This window comes from Mya arenaria, chromosome 11 (assembly GCF_026914265.1).
Source record: "Mya arenaria isolate MELC-2E11 chromosome 11, ASM2691426v1".
NCBI classification, from domain to species: Eukaryota; Metazoa; Mollusca; class Bivalvia; order Myida; family Myidae; genus Mya; species Mya arenaria.
The window spans coordinates 36,552,359-36,569,551 of record NC_069132.1 but is presented as its reverse complement, the minus strand read 5'-3'; the positions used below and the strand labels follow the sequence as shown (position 1 = coordinate 36,569,551).

The 17,193-nt window shown below is 32.8% G+C and overlaps 1 long non-coding RNA gene across 1 annotated transcript; it reads right to left on the bottom strand.

Annotated features, from left to right (window-relative positions):
• Positions 1–4,033: 4,033 nt before the first annotated feature.
• Positions 4,034–16,150, bottom strand: LOC128207629 (uncharacterized). The gene is made up of 3 exons (XR_008256739.1): positions 15,190–16,150; positions 6,423–6,523; positions 4,034–4,827 (listed from the first exon to the last, which is right to left on the bottom strand). It is a non-coding gene; the product is annotated as an uncharacterized LOC128207629 (long non-coding RNA).
• Positions 16,151–17,193: the final 1,043 nt, after the last annotated feature.

Here is a 17,193-nt window from a genome sequence, read left to right as displayed (position 1 = left end):
TAAATGTCATTTAAAGAGATATTCCATGAAATCTTATTTATTTGATTTTCAAGGATGAAGTTAAAACCCCCGTATCAGTCTTTAAATAGTTATTACACCACATTTATTTGAATTTCTCTGCGTAATGCATGCCCTAAGATTAATATGTCAGCAAAACCAGAAAATGGACAATGTTGAAATGCACATAAATCTTTATGATGTAATGTTTGTTTTAATGAAGTACAGCACAGACAGACACAACAAAATTGTGTAGGAACTGAAGCAGGAGACGCATTTTCTTTATACATTTTTCCATTAAATAGCGCGGCGACGTTGTTTACTGACTTTATGGTGCGTAGTTATTTAAGTTCAATGTTGACGCCAAGAAGTTCTTCTTGAAACATCGCTTTTTAAGATGATAAGTTTTAGTTTCTCATTTTAATTGTAGTAAATATTATTAATTCATTACAAGCATCTAACATAGAATACCAGTATGTATGTCTAAAGCTATAATTTTATTTATTTATTTTTATCTTTTTTTTGCATACCAGCATTTTTAACAAATAAACAACAATAATGTTCAATGTCACTTTTTTTTTACATATATATTATAAACTCTACAACATGTTTGAGAAATGTTTCTGTATTGATATTGTTTTGTTGGTAAGTGAATATGAAAACATACTATTGATTCAAATTGGCGCTTTGTGAATTTTATAATTTAGATTTTATAATTTGTATAGCAATTAAATAAGAAACGGCGAATTGTCGCAAATGGCTCATCTAACATGGTGGTACCAGACGATTTTTTTTTCTAGCACGGCAAAATGTACCGGAAATGCCGGACTGGTGTGCAAGACAGGTATTTCTACTTTTGTAATGAGGAAATGAATTGGAATAACTTATTATTCAATTTCATTTTTATTTTGTATTCTATTATCAAATACTTTGTAAGGTATAGTAATTTGGTGCAGCGAAGATAGTTATTTATAAAATTTAATTATCTTATCGCGGAAGGTTCGCGTATAAATGCAAATGGATTGGATTTTTTTAAACGCAACTCTGATAAAATCTTCATTCGTAAATTTGCGTCAACGAACAAATGAGTATATGTCATACAATAGTTACAGTAAATAGTATTTTACATTAAAAACAAATGAAAACCAATTGTTATGTGGAAGAGCCATAACTCAGGGGGTCTATTTCGTGAGTGTTTCATATATGTTTGTCTTTGATTTTATTTTGAAAACCTTGGAAACATAATACAATAAAAGCGCTGAAAGCGTTGAAAGGCTGTAGGTGCTACACCCGTGATTTTACTTTTTGACAATTCTTATCATAGGCAATAACAATCGAATCCAAAAAAAAATCCTTTGGGTGGTTTAACCGGTAAATGCGTGTCTTTACCTAAGACTTGGTTATGTAAATTGATGTTTTTTTAATACAAACACTTCGTTTCATAACAGTATCTGATAAACCTATATGTAATATTATATATGTACATTGTTTTTATCTCGCAAAATTATTGCAAGTGTAAAGTTGATGAAATAAAACCGATAATGATTAATGACGTTTTGACTAGTTGTAGTAGTATAACTAAGGCAGGGTGGGTCTTTTAGTCAACACATGCCCTATTTCTGCTTTATTTTCTGCAATAAACTACTCCTTTCGGTTCCTCGCCAAGATTTACTTCAGATTCTTTGGCTTGCTTGCAAGCTCATATTAACATTACAGTCTTATGAACGTATTTTAATAAGGTGGTAATTTAATTGGCCATATTTTAAACCGCATAACACCATACGTCCTATTTTGTAATTCGGCGCATTAATTCTTTTAACATATAATGTCAAAAAGGAGAATTGATGATACCTGAGTTCGATTTTCGCTACATAAGTAGGCCTACAGCCTAGAAAGGAGAAAAATAATGATACAAGTTTTCTCTTCTAACGATGATATATGTATAACATGTGTAGTTTCAATATATTTTCATAAAATAAATATTGCTTAGAAGACTAGCTTCTGCTTATGCAAAAAAGGAATGCAAGCAAATATAAATATATTCTATATTAGACAAAGATTTAATTATTTTTAGGAACGTCACATGTGTCATTCACCCAGTGATCATTCAAGAACTCCACCATAATTATGTCTGTTCCAACCGAAAACTCTTTGCCTCCTAGAAGAACTTACGATGTTTTAGACGATCATTACGATGTATAGTGAAACTTGTGCCAATAAACAACACGACTAAATTGATGCAAAGCATCAAAGACGTCGCGAATGTTGTTGAAACATGACTTAAAGGTAGCAGATCCAGTTTAGAAGCATACCATCACTTTCTAGTGATACCGGGATATTATCAGATGACAAATCTCGGTCAAAATGACCCGCTATTTATTGCCTATTGAAGATATGATCATCGGATAAAGATCTCTATATTGCAGTTGTTGTATAACAATAAGATTATTTAAGTGTCACCTCTTACAATTTCAAAGACTTGGATGGTACGAAATGGTTCCCATTCAATCACAAGAAAAATATTTCAAGAAACCTATATATACCTATTTGTTACCTCCTTGTGCCTTTTAAGTTTACCTCATATCACCACAAAAAAAAATCAAAAAAATCTGCGAATGTTTATGACATTAAGTTTTAGGACTTTTAATGATCAAAATACATTTTCATTGTATTAATTAAAACATTGAGTGTTATTATAACTTTTTTTTTCAAATCTGTTGCCCAATTATCGCATTTAAAAATAACAACAGAAAACACACGAAAAACAAACAATAATTATTAAATTAAAAGTTACTATACTCAAGATTTACAGTATGTTAAAATGAGTAATTTTAACCGGACTTTCTACCTATTGATACATGTTAATTATGTTTTCTAACATATTCAAAGTCATAGTAGAGTATTGTGGACATTGATACCGGGTCTATCGATACCGGGATTTCTTAAGAGAGTATTGTGACGAAAAACCCGGTATTTACATAATCCGGTACCATAAACTGTGATACCGGCTTTTCCCAATTTCGATACAATCAACCGGGTTTTAGCACTTCCCCGAAAATATCTTAACTGAAATTCCTGCGATTTGATTGCCTGACGGGTTATCGGGTGAGCCTACATGTATGTAATTGTTGGGTTACGTACAGTTCCTACATTTTATCATTGATGCTGTTATACGTCATGAATTGTCCTTGACTTTTCAAGTTAACCAATTTATTAAAAGTCAGATTATTTTAAGTAACCAAAACATCCCCCGAAACTTTTTTTCTCAGTTTTGATGAATCGGGTCTTAAGATTCGCAATCCAAGCTGTATAAAACTTAGCCTTCGAATTTGGGGCGAGTTATTAAATACCCATTAATTGTTCCCAAAGGTGTTTAAAAACGGTATAAAGCATACGTTTTTTTTGTATCTTGATGTTGACTTTTTCTTTAATCAGTTTATACAATTGTTTGTTGGTGAAGGTTTGTTTTTATCAAACACATTTTAGAGTTTTATTTTACAATAATAATTTGGCTGGTTCATTTTGATCACGTCTTTCCTCAATGGTACAGCATTGAGACCTATCCCAAACTGACGTTGCGTTTCCAAGCAACGTCAGTAACTGATATTTTACTGTTTTAATATGTTAGTGTTTAGTATTTATATTCGTTCTACCGGAGTAAGGCGCAGTAATACTATTTGCAAATAAACTTAGCATTTCAAGTTTGTATGATCGTTGCTTTTGCGAGAGATACTCAATATGTCAGCATTCGAAAAGATATATGCAGTCACAACAGAGGTTTTACGTGGTAATTCCGGTAATAAATACGAAGGCGGGGCTCTTTAAGCGGCATAGACTGTCCTTTGTTTCATTTACAATGGTGTAGTAAAAAAAAAGTTATCTTTGTTTTAAGTCTTCATTTTAGGCAAAATGATGCCTTCCGACGAAGCATATATGACTTAATTTATCACGTGGTATACAGGCACTGATAACAAATCCTCAAGCTAACAAATGAGAATCTAAAAGAATAGACAATAACCAAAAGAAGACATGATTTAACATTTTATTTTAGCACTACAATCATTGCAGATATATGTTTACACGATCACATAATGAATGAACAAAGACATATGACAAATAAATATGCCATGACTAAATAAATATGTAAAGTAAATAAATACCGTAATTATGATGAAACTTGAATGTCCACACTCTTTTATATATATTTTTTGCCATATTTATACATATCTTTCAAAGACACAGATCAAATATATCAAAAATACAATAACATTGAACATACAGGTAGCATATTGTGAAATTAATGTTTTGAAATCCAATCAAAAACCTTCCCAATGCATAAAAAATCCACAACCATATGCCTAGGAGGCTGAAAAAGTATGAGCTTAAACATTTGACCAACTGATGTGTGAGTTTTCCAATACCGTTTAAAATTACTTCTGCGCTGTTAATAGTTGGAGACGACAAAAATGGACATGTCGCTAAATCGCCTGCACTGTTCTTACAGGCTTATTGCGAAAAGCCTTCTAAAGTTCATCCCGTATAATGGCGCTTCGAGTTTTCTATCCAAAATGCCATCCCATAATGTCACACATTTTCATTTGCATATGAAAGTGGGCAGAAGTCAGAAACTCGGATATTTACGGTGCTCTTTGCGTCCATGGATATGTTAAACGATGCATTTCCCACGTACACGTCATTTCATGGCTTTCTTAATGTGATGGTCAAATCCCGGATCGGTTCTGTATCACGTGACCTCACTCACGTGCCTCCAAGCGAGACCACGTGGTACACAGTGGTCAGGTGTCAAAATGGCGAGTAGTACCAATATTCCTGCAATGACAATAGAAGGAAATGTAATGCTGAGTGCATTATTTGCAATGCATGCACCATAAGCACTATATTCACCGATTCCTACTTTAAAAGAGGTCAGTTCGGTTCTAGGAACGTTCAAGTTTATTTGTTTGAACGCACCACCAATTCTCATCCGATCTTCTGAAATATCAAACATTATATTCGAAGCGTCTAATAAAAGATCAACCAAATATATGCAATTTTAGAATCGCCTTAATTCTGATGCTATTGAATTCTTTTTTTTTTAAATAAAATACAAAAAAGAAGACAAAACTTCAATCAGTTTCTGTCAATTAATGAAAAAAGTCATCGGTTTTACATTTCTTTTTTGGACAACTTTATAGGGTAAGCATTTTTATACCAAAAAACGTTAAGTGAATCCAAATAATCCAGTGCAATTAGATACAACGGTTATAGTTTTTTTTTTTTCAAAATGAAGCTGCTTTTGCATATTTAAAATGTTTTAAGGTATACATTTAGATCCATTTCTCAATAATATTTATTTATGTTTCTTTCATACCAGAGATTCCAGGGAACATGAATGGAATAACTCTCACCAAAATAATAAATCGGTTCATTCAGAAAAAAAATGTGTTTGCTAAATTTTTCATAAATCATTCATTATTTATATTAGAATCATTCAGATAGCAAGCTAGACAAGATTGACCTAAAGATTTTCATGTTCTGCTCTGATATGTTGAAATGAAAACATGTCTCACTATTTATTTTAGTATCTGATATTAATTACTCTCCAACAAAAAATGTATGTGATGAATGAAGTTTTTCATCATGATCATTTATCAATACATTATAAACCATTACTTTTGGGCAAATGAAAGGCTCACACAGCTATTGCAGATGAAAAATAATTTTACCGTAATAAGGATATACAAAACAAAATTCTTTGCCCCTCACCCCTCCGCTCACACATGACTGATGTCAAATGAGTGTTGGTCGGACGGGTGATGCATTGTCTTGTCCCTACTTTTTTAAGAATAGAGAACTAACTCATGCGAGAAGGTCTACGTTGAATGGAGTTTTTTTATGAGAACTGAATCAAACGCACAAAGAGAAAACGTACTGATCAAGGTACTTAGGCAAAATATAAGTGAAACAAACAGTTTTATTCCAAGCTGAAAATAAATATAATTTGAGTCGGATCGATTTTTTGGGTCAGTCGTGGGAGGGGAAGCTTTTAATATTTTAATTTAGCCCTAAGTTTTTATAAGGACACTGTAGGAATAAACCTTACGCGGTGGAAGTCAAGTTAAAACTCACTGATACCATCCGTTTGATCATAAAACAGATTTGAAACTAACCTTTATACGTGTATATAAAGACACTGATATATTATGGTAGTTAAACTGATTACATGAGACATTACGGAATGACTAATGATGACTATAGGTAATTTTATAATAATAAATACTATCAAAGTAACTGGTTTTTTTTTGCTGCTGGACCTTTTCCTGAAGTGTCCATTTCATTATTAAAATATTCATTCTACCAAGTGTTGCTTACTATTTGAGGAGGAACCCTAAACTTAAATGATGCCATCATAGTAATTAACTTACCATTTGATTATGTTTAGCCGAAGAACTCTTCCGAGAGCAGATGCAGCAGAAATTCCTGGTTGATCATGTGACACCGTAGTCCCGTGTAACCGATCTTGCATCTGTCAATGAGACAATAAAACAGTTAGCTAATGATACATTAAGTGAGTGGTTGATGGTCACCAAGCCAGACAAGCGAGTTTTCTCTTGATGCTCCGGTTTCCCAAAATGCATTATGCTATATCTCTGTATGACATTGTAATTATAAATATTACAAATGCCTTCTTTAAATCGATGCAAAACGAAAAGAGGATGTCTTGGTCAAGTGGTCATTCAATTGAAAACTATGAAACGAGTTTTCTAAAATTAATAACCCTGTCACAGTTGCATACGGTCCATCAAATCAAAAACTTAATCGGGTACCACCGAACCTCCTTCCATCAACTTTAGCATAACAATTCAATAGCTGATATAGAAAAGTTACAGGAAATAAGCTTATATGAAACATTCGAAACATTCAACCATATGGTATTCGAAAAGGTATTTTTTATTTTTGATATTGTTCTTGTTTTCATATGAAAAATAACAGTAGACCATGCTTTTTAAGTCCTGACGCTATGTATTCAAAACAAACTAAAGAATAAAAAATAAACAGAAAAGTAAAAAAAAAAAAAAAAAAAAAAAATGACATAAAGAAACGCTGAAATTCTTTATTATGCATATATATATATATATATATATATATATATATATATATATATATATATATATATATATATATATATATATTTCCTTTATATGATAATCCTGTGTGTATCAAACTGTTTCATTGAAATGATATCATTCCTCATTATCTACTTACTTTAAACAGACTGTACACACAGTCAATAAGTTATTGTTATTTTTTATATATCAAGTATCTGAGTCAGTTCGTCGTACAAATATAGCATTATGTTTTGCTCAATTATTGTTCACACTGCGTATAAATCAACACATACATTGTTATACATCATAACAGAATCTAGTAGCCCTACACAATCTCGTATACTTACAAAAGACACATGAATATATCATTAATTAAGAGTTGTGTCCGTTTCATACAACTGACAAGGACAGGTTCTATTAGTATGATTTATTTTAATATAACGGTGAATCATATGTCATAGGAGTAAAGAATAGAGTTTGACAAGGGTTTATGAAAAAAATATTGTAACGATAAATGATAATAGTATTTTCTTTTGGAGAGTAATGCCTTGATGACGTTTTTTTATCATAAATTAAACTCGTTTTAACGCTTCATTTGTAAAAAATGCATGATAAATTACAAAATCCGAAAATCATAATTTCAAATCAATCTGGGTTTTTTTTCCGAAATGAGTCTTTAATTAACTGTTATATATGCTTTCTCGAGTAGAATGACGTTCGAGATTTATGTAGAAGCATTCCATCAGAAAGTCAGCTCCAGTCTCTATATCATCTTGTTTTCACACCTAGCGACTCAAAGCAAAAATACTCCGATAAAGCGTGCCTTGCATGATATTGGGCATTAACGAAAAACGATCGTGTCTATTTTTGAGCCCCATCAAGAATTATTCATTAACCGAACTTATTTTTGAAAACGTTGGGATGGTGGAAGAAGATTTCGCTCGCTATCTTGTTCCATTGGGTCAGGAAAACAATGTCACTCCCATAAATTTTATAGTGGATAAATCAGGGCCGAATAACGAGAAAGAAAGAAGAAAGTAAATTGGTTATAATGCTAGATCAGGTATATAAACATTCGTTTAACTTCAGGTTCGTTTGATACGTTTCGGTCTTACGATGTCACAGTTACATTCATATTTCATTTTTATCATAATCATATGCCACTTTACTGAGCCATAGTTTAAAAAAAATGCAAGTTACACTAGTAAACTAGTGTTGTCCTAGTATGTCATTTGGAAGAAAAAGGAGTTTTACCTAAATTAACAGTCCAATATAGCGTATTGATTTCGCAACTTGATATAATTATCTAGCAACCAAACGACAAACTTATGATAAGTTTGTGTTTCCATGTCTCAACAAAGTACAAACGAGTACATAATCGACATCAGTTACGTCTGAAGTAACAACACGTTTCCTTCTTGGACAATAAACCAATGAGAAACTGGAAAACATAAGAAAACTTTTATTAAAAGAAATATTAAATGCTTGTTTTTGCTTTGTATTTCTGTTACTAGCAGATTATTAGTACTTATATATATATATATATATATAGTATTTATGCACTGTGCTGTTTGTAGAGTTGTGTGCTGTTCTATGTTTCTTGTTTGTGAATTTGTGTTCTATATCCTTGGCGTTGCCCATTGCCACTAAACCGGGTTTATGTTTAAACTTTTTGCTACTGAGCATGTTTCTGTAGCTTTTTGCATATATATATATATATATATATATATATATATATATATATATATATATATATATATATATATATTGGCAATGATAGTGCTAGTACAGATATGATAAAAGGAAATCGCAGACCTACTTCCAAAGTTACAATGACGTTTACGGCGACCATTAGACCCTTATTATAGCAATGCAAATACAACTAACTGGCACTCTGTTGAAAGGTCAGCACCCGTAGTGATACATAATAATGGTATTTTATTTAGGGGTGAAACGCCTGTATGACCACTCTTTTAAAAAAATATAATCCTAGAAAACCCGTTTTTTAACGCTTCATTTGCAAAAAAATGTGCATTATAGTAAATTGTGAAATTCCCAAAATGATAATTTTTAAACTAATCTGTGTCAACGAGAGTATTTAATATAATGTTGTTATTGCCGTTGTAAAATATATAAGTTTAAACTAAAACCACAGACTCCATATCATCTTTCATAATGAGCGATTTGAGGCAAAATTACTCCGATACAGCTTGTCTTGCATGACATTGGGCATTAATAAAAAACTATCGCGTCTATTTTTGAGTCCCATCAAGAATAATTACTTATCAAAATATTTTTTTAAAGCATGGGGATGATAAAAGGTTTCGCTCGATATTTCATTTTGTAAGGAAAAAATGCCAATCATTAAATCGTTAAAATGAACAAAAATCAGGGCCAAATAACGAAGAATCTAATTCAGGAAAAACGTAGACAGTTTACAATGCCATATTGGTTTGCAGACTTTTGTTCTACTAAGGGTTTGTTTGATACAAATCTGACAATTGGTGTGCCAATAACTTAATTAAATATTTCATTTTATTTTATTCAAATGCCTGTTTACTGAGCAAAAGTTTTGAACGATAACATTTAAACCGGTCAAGAAGAGCTGTTTTGAAAATGAGATTTTGAATTTAACAGTCCTATACAGCGTGTTGATTCCGGAACTTGATATAATTATTTATAAACTGAACGACAGAAGTTTTGTCATTAAACAGTAGACATGACTCCATACACTACAACAAATACAAGCATAAGTTTTCACTATCCGTATATTGATTTTAAATACGAGTGTCACTTTAAGTGATAAATAAGTAATAAACTGAATACAACAGGAAATGAACACTTTCAAATTCGATATCTGTAGCTAGTTCTAGTTATATGACTGGTTTGATTTGTTTTCTTTTGGTATAACGTCTGTTTCTTTTCAAAACCATTTTGTATTTACCCTTTGCACTACAAGTGCTAGTCCTTATGTAATGACAAGAAAAATCTGCGTATTTTCGAAGTTACATTGACGTCTTCGGAGACCTTTAGACTGTTTATTACAGTCTTGAAAAGGGTAACATTCTTCAAGATCAAGGTTTTTTGCAATGTAGGTGTGACAGGCACGTAAAGGCGAAGACAGACAGGCGCAACGGCAATGAATCTGTGAAAGCATTTTTATATCCAGGTTAATTAGTATTTAAAAGCTACTGCCATTTAGCGATGGTATTGAATACACATGGCAGAAGTACATAACCGTTGCCAGACAAGGGTTTTATGCTGTCTCGTTGTCGTCAGCGTTGATGTCAACATAGTTAGTTTATTATTTAAGACATGCAAGTAAAGAAACTAAAATAACGAAAAACGAAACGTCTTTTTGAATTGGTTTGATGTTTTAAAAATCGAAATGATCTTCGATTAAACGATGAAGGTAATATATTTTCTCGGACGAAAATGGCCGAACTTGCACGCATGTATAGAGATAAAGATAGGGATAACAAAAGCATGCTTTTTGAACGTCGCTTGTCGGAAACAATCGGAATTCCACGACCATTTTCCATCGAAACAACCTCAGATGTATATGGACGGTTTACAATGTCAGAAATATTTATATTTTAACTACGCTGCAAGTAGATCGCGTAGTAATTTCAATTTATCAGTTAAACTTAATGACTTTACTCTTGGGAATCTTAATTATGTATGCAATAATTCACTTCCTTGGCAATCAGTTTAATCTTAGATATACAACATGCATGTTAAAACACTACAATTTATTGATACTAGTATTCAAAAACGTACGATCTACTTCTCTTGATGTACCGGCATACATCGGAATTTTTTTTCGATGAAAAAATGGCCGAGAAGTTCCGAATGTTGTCGGAAACAGACGACAGATCGATGAGCTATATTGCATCCACTAACAGGTACTTAGTTACAAATTTGGTTGGTTGGGGCCTGGTATTAAACCAGATAGCAATTTGGACATCGCATTTCACACATCAATTTGAAAGTTGATTTTGAAACAACCTCGACAATTTAAGTTTTCATAATAGCGTTGGTATTAAAAAAGCCATAGATAAGCGATGAATGAATTTTCGTCAGATACCCATGACTGGCCCATTCCGTTACCCCGATGAATGGAGAGTAACATAATGGGTCGTACGTGGGTACTCGACGACGAATACTTCCAAAATCATCATAGACCTAACTAGTGCCAGGTAAACTGCAAAACAATATAAACCAATAACAACATTAATATGCATGGATACCAATGAAAATAATAATGAAAAGTGCTGTGTCTTTTAAGCATTTACTTCTCCAATATGTGTATGACTATAAGATGTCATCTAAGTGCAGATTATAATTGGTGATAGCGTATATTTTTAGGCAAGTCACATCGTCAACGGAGTTATGTGTTATCAAAAACTTAACGTGGCAACCCTTTAATAAAACTGTACAATTCTGAAAATCAGTGCTGGAATTTGAGTATCATAGCCGCTTTGCAAACTTTTCTAAGAGGGACACTGCTTCTGGCTCCAACCAATCTGCGGTCCTAATCTTTGATACCTTCCTACGCGCCTGTGTCGAGGACTATGACAGCTGATGAACAATATCTGATATACATAAAAAATCAATACAAACATATTTCCCCCTCAAAATAGGAGAAGATTGGTTCTTGTTTAACCGAAACAAGAAAATACTAATCCAAGACAGCACAATAAGGATCTGGAAGATTTTCTAGGATCACTTCCTCAGTTTAACGTAAAAGCTAGCGTCTCTTCAATTAATCTACTGAACAGCTTTATGTCGGACAGATGCATGCACGAATTTTTTTCTGAGATTAATTCCCCGTCACTTACACTATGAAAACATTCACCATCATGAAAGGACTTTCACATTGTAATGCATAGCCAGTTCAAAAAGAGACGCTTGTTAACATCAATTTCTAGTTTGAAGTAATTGAAAACGACAATTAGACAATCAGAATAATTATAAAGCCTCATTCTCGAGAAAAGGTGAACGACAAAACGGATGATTGCATCGTTTCTCAAAACTCATTCATTATGAAAATACTTTAAACATACAAAATCTTTTATGTCAATGGGATGGAGATTACCACGAATTTAATTCTTATTTTTCCGTTTCATACTGACTGTAAACTATTATTTATAAAAAATAATGTTTTTGTACTGTTATTTGCGTTGGTTTATTCTCTAAATCATTCGCTTATCAAAATGAAGACAACTGTTTGCCTACATCCGAAGTTACACCGACTCCTACGGTAGATTGCTCTTATAATAATATAATGTTAAACCGAGACATTGTAAGTAAGAAAGCTTCCATACACTCGTTGTGCGGTCTTGGATCCCTCTTTTCTGTTTTTAGGTCATTAATAACCAATCAAGTCAAAGTTTTGACATATGGTATTTTGGAATTGCTATTTTCCCCGCCTGTAATACAGATATAGTTAACGTAATGCAAGAACAGCTACACAAATTATTTCTTTTCTGTTAATCTCAATGTAAGACAGAAGATGGCCTTGGGAGCGAAATGTTTCAATAACTATCTGGAGCATTTCCCCAAAGTTAAATCTTGTCATCGTCACCTACACTGTCAATTAGGCTGTCTGGGGTCTTGGATTAGTGTTTCCTGATTTGAGATAATACAATAACCAATCAAGTGTGTTTTACGTGTGATTTGTATTTCTATTAGTCTATCCGATTCCTCAGATAGCGTTTTCGGACGACACGACCGGCCGCAATGATAGCTTCATTTCCTTCTGTTAATCCTGATTGGTTGTATTCAGTCAGCACGCTATTTGTAGGTGAAAATGTCAGAGCGACACGAAAGAAAATGTCTTATTCCAACATCTACGTATTTTATTATTGTCCTCGGCATTACCACTGTACAACTGTTAATCCTAATAGATCATTCCTGTTGCAATCGGCGGCTTCTTTGACAAGTTTATGCATAGGTTAATGAAAAAACCTATTTTAATCTCTCGAAAATTAATGAAAACGACCATAGAGCAATCCTAGTATTAACGAGAAGATGCTAAAGACAACAGAAAGGACAATGGTATTGTATCTATAATATCATTAAATATAAAGAAATTTTATAAGAAACTAAGCATAATGTATTCTAATGAATATTTGAACCTTTTACTTTTACTTGGTTTGAAAGAAACATCACATGAATGTTAGAAAGCTCTGCTATCATTTCCATTCAGTCTTACAGGTTGATATATTGCTAATTACTTTAAATCTTAGTGTTTTTCTTACGTCTTTCACATGGTAGAAAGTAAGATAAACGTATACATCAATGATTAAAAGTTAACCATATTGATACGGTTGATGTTAAACACAAAAACAAAAATCGTACATATGAAGATTGTTTTTAAACTTTAAAACCTGATTTTTAAAGTATAAATATTGTCGCAACTTGGACGTGCCTTTCATTCACATTAAAAAGAGCAATTTGACGTCACATTGCAAGCTTCTGCTATTCGTTATTTATAAGGTTTGTCGTTGGTTGAGCAAGGCAGCATAAATTTATCAAACTTCAACAAACATCCATATACTTCGACTGCGCATAGTTTAAAATTGGCAATGGAACTTTAAATAATGTACGCATTAGTCAAGACGTTTCAGTTTCAAAAGTAACGAAATTTGAAAAGTAATGCAAATCACATAGGTCTATATCTTAAAGCTGCACTCTCACAGATTTACCATTTTTACAACTTTTTTTAAATTTTGTCTTGGAAAAGGCAAATTTTTGCGTAAATATCACCAAACCAATGATATAAGATTGCTGACAAAAACTCCGATCGTAGATTTTCATATTTCCGTTCTAAAATTAATGTTTTATGGCTTAAACCGTTACTAACGGTTTAAAAAAATGCATAAAACATCAATTTTTGAACTCTAATATAAAATCTGCGATCTAATATTTTGTCAGCAGTCTTATATTACTGGTTTCCATGGATTTTTGCTCAAAGTTGCTCGTTCCAAGACAAAAATAAAAAAAGTTGTCAAAACGTTCAATCTGTGAGAGTGCAGCTTTAAAGCCAGTGAGCAGCATTTTCATGTATTTAAATATAAAGTATCTTGAAAAAAGTTGAAATACATATCAACGTATGTAATTAAGACAGGAAATTAAATTAATATTAAGATAAAAATATATTTATAAAAGAGCAGACGCCGGCAGTAGGATTTTTAACCCAGATTATCTGGGTTTGCAGTCTGGAACCTAATCGACTGAACTATGATATACGACATATATTTTCTTTTCTTTTATTTAAAATACAAACACATAACTAGTTGCGTCTGAATTTGAAAATATTAATACAATTGTTGTAAACATTATTTTTTTACGTTTAGGCGAATTAAACTAACTTTATAGCAAACTATCAATTTTGTCCACAGCATTCACAATGAGGTAACATCTTATTTGATGGAACAAGAGTCCTGCATGGACCTGTTATGTATCCCATTTAATCGTAACTATTAGATATTTACACCTCAACTTCCATTCCCTAAATGAACTCCTTTTCAGCAATTGCATTTATCAATCGATGAACGCAATATCTTCGGATATGTTCGGCTCGCAATTCATCGCATAACAATATTCATGCACATTTTTGATCTTGTTATTGTTTGTATTGTTTTAACAGGTGCCGTGGCTGATCTTTTCCCGCGTTATTGAGACGTCATTTGAAAAAAATGATTCGGGTAACAGTCGGGTCGTTCTATTTACAAAATGAATGAGAGAGGGTTACTGAAAGAATTTCTTAAATGAAATGAAGTATTTTTTAACAATTATTGAATGAAATAAAGAACTATTGGTGTAACTTCGGACTCCACACACTTTGACCAGCCCAATTGCGTTCATACCCCGATAATGACATCAAGCCCGCAATTCATTCCTTAAATAATACACTAGTCAAACACTTGATTGGGATTTTTAGATGTTTTAATGTCACTTTTCCAAATTTCCCTTTTACATTTTTCTTGATAAATATTTCAGATTATTTTGTTCAATGATATTTTTGCTATTAATACATAAATGTATTACCAATTACAGGAAGAAAATAAAAACCAACCTGCATGTTTGTAAATCCATGGCAGGCACAAGCATACATGTCCCTCCGTTCAAGCAGTAGTTTCTGTCCTTGTAATCACAAGGAGCTGTATGAGCACCAAAAGTCACATCTGTGTCCGTGTCGGGAACAGCCGTGCCGACGTCCAAACCAAGAAAGTAGGAACGTCGACTACGCTGATCGGTTGATGATATGTGCTTAGTTCTTGCTTTCAAAACGTCTGCTATTTTTGGGTCTTGAAGTAAAAGTTCTAAAAGTGTTAATTGACTGTTTGGTTGTCCATTGAGTTCTGAATAATAATCACTTGATACATTAAAACGTTTATGTATAGTAGGCATTTTTTCTGATCTTTTATCCGTGTCATGTGTCTTTGGATCTGCTTTTGAATCGTGTAAAAGAATATGATATTTTAACAACAAAGCTATTGCATCCACGGTACTACGTCGCACCTTTCTTAAATGTTCGGTACGTTTGGATAATTCATCTTTTAATGTAATATCGTCCTGCACAAACTCTCCGAAACCACTTGAAAGTACACTAGCGTCTTTGTCTGTCCCGGTCAACATATGCTTGCTTCCCATTTTAATGAAAGGAAAACTCTCACAAATTCTCATAAGTAAAGACGATAGCAAGAGGTATAACAAGTAGCGAAAATAAACGCTCATTTTATTTTCATTTTGGATCAAAATGTTTATTCAAACATGTTGGATTTTCTATTTATAAAGGAAGATCTTCAAACACTTCCCACTTATCTCGATACCAATATTGGTTCAACACTGACGCTTGTCCAATTCCCTTTTAGCTAGCTCCTTGCTTCTGTGCACTGTGCAGAAAACTGATAAACCTAACAATTAATAGCCGCCTTTTATAGGTTTCTAATAGTATGTCCCTATTAAAAATTACTAGATTTTATCTATAAGAGTGTAGAGTGCTATCCTTCTAGTGACGTGGACATCGGTGTATCAGAAATGTTAATGTAAACAGTCGCCTATATATACGCAAGATGGCCATCTCCGAGAAATGGGAATGATTAACACTGAGATAGCACTTGTTCTTTTTAAGATTGTATAAATTATTTTGAATTTGCCCATATATATCCTTCATATGACGAAAAGTACGTAACATTAAGATGAGTTTGCGTACTGATTGTGCAAATGAGTTTCAAGCTGTATTTCCGAATGGTTAGAATAGCTATTTACTAAGTAGCTCACGACCAATCGAAAAAAAACAGACAATAATTAAACACTCGCTGGAAATCATAAGCCACCATGAAGTGATTGCAAAAGCATGGGGATTGCATGAAGCATTGTAACAACGTGAGTGGTATCATAAACGTTTGAAAAGTGTTGAGGTGCAGTGTTACAACATCAGCCTCCTGATTGCAGTTTTCTTGCAAACTTGGCAAGGTTCGGGAAACAAGCTCTTTGTACGTTTAACAAAGCATGCAGTAAAAAAGCGATTACTGACAAAGGTATAACACATATAGCCACTACCATCATCAAAATTGTATACCGACATACCAGAAATAGAATACTGTTATTGTTTTTGGGAAGCCACTTTCAAAGATGTCAAAATATTTTTGGCACAGGAACTTAGCACAATCTATTTTGTAATCATAATTTACTCTATTTATAATACACACTCAGTGATATATATCAAGAGTCAAAACAAAAGTTATTGTGTCAATTTCTTGTGTTCTAGGGCAGTTCGTGGTAAGACTCAGTATTTACTCTGACGGTGTCCCTGTTTACTGTTTGGCTATACCGTGAGACTGCGCGAGTGCATTGCAAGTGTAAAAAGGACAGTACTTCACTTAAAAAAGCTTTTCAAGTATTAATCTTCAAAAACACTCAAAACTAGTACTCGCTCAAGCCACGACAGTAGTATTGTACGTACTTGTGGTTATCAACAGCCTTCTTTTTAACCATTTGACCATTTAATGGTTTAAACAATCATTTATAAAGCTATTTTGATGCGTGTGGTCTCTCTGTGTGTTTTGTATGTTAT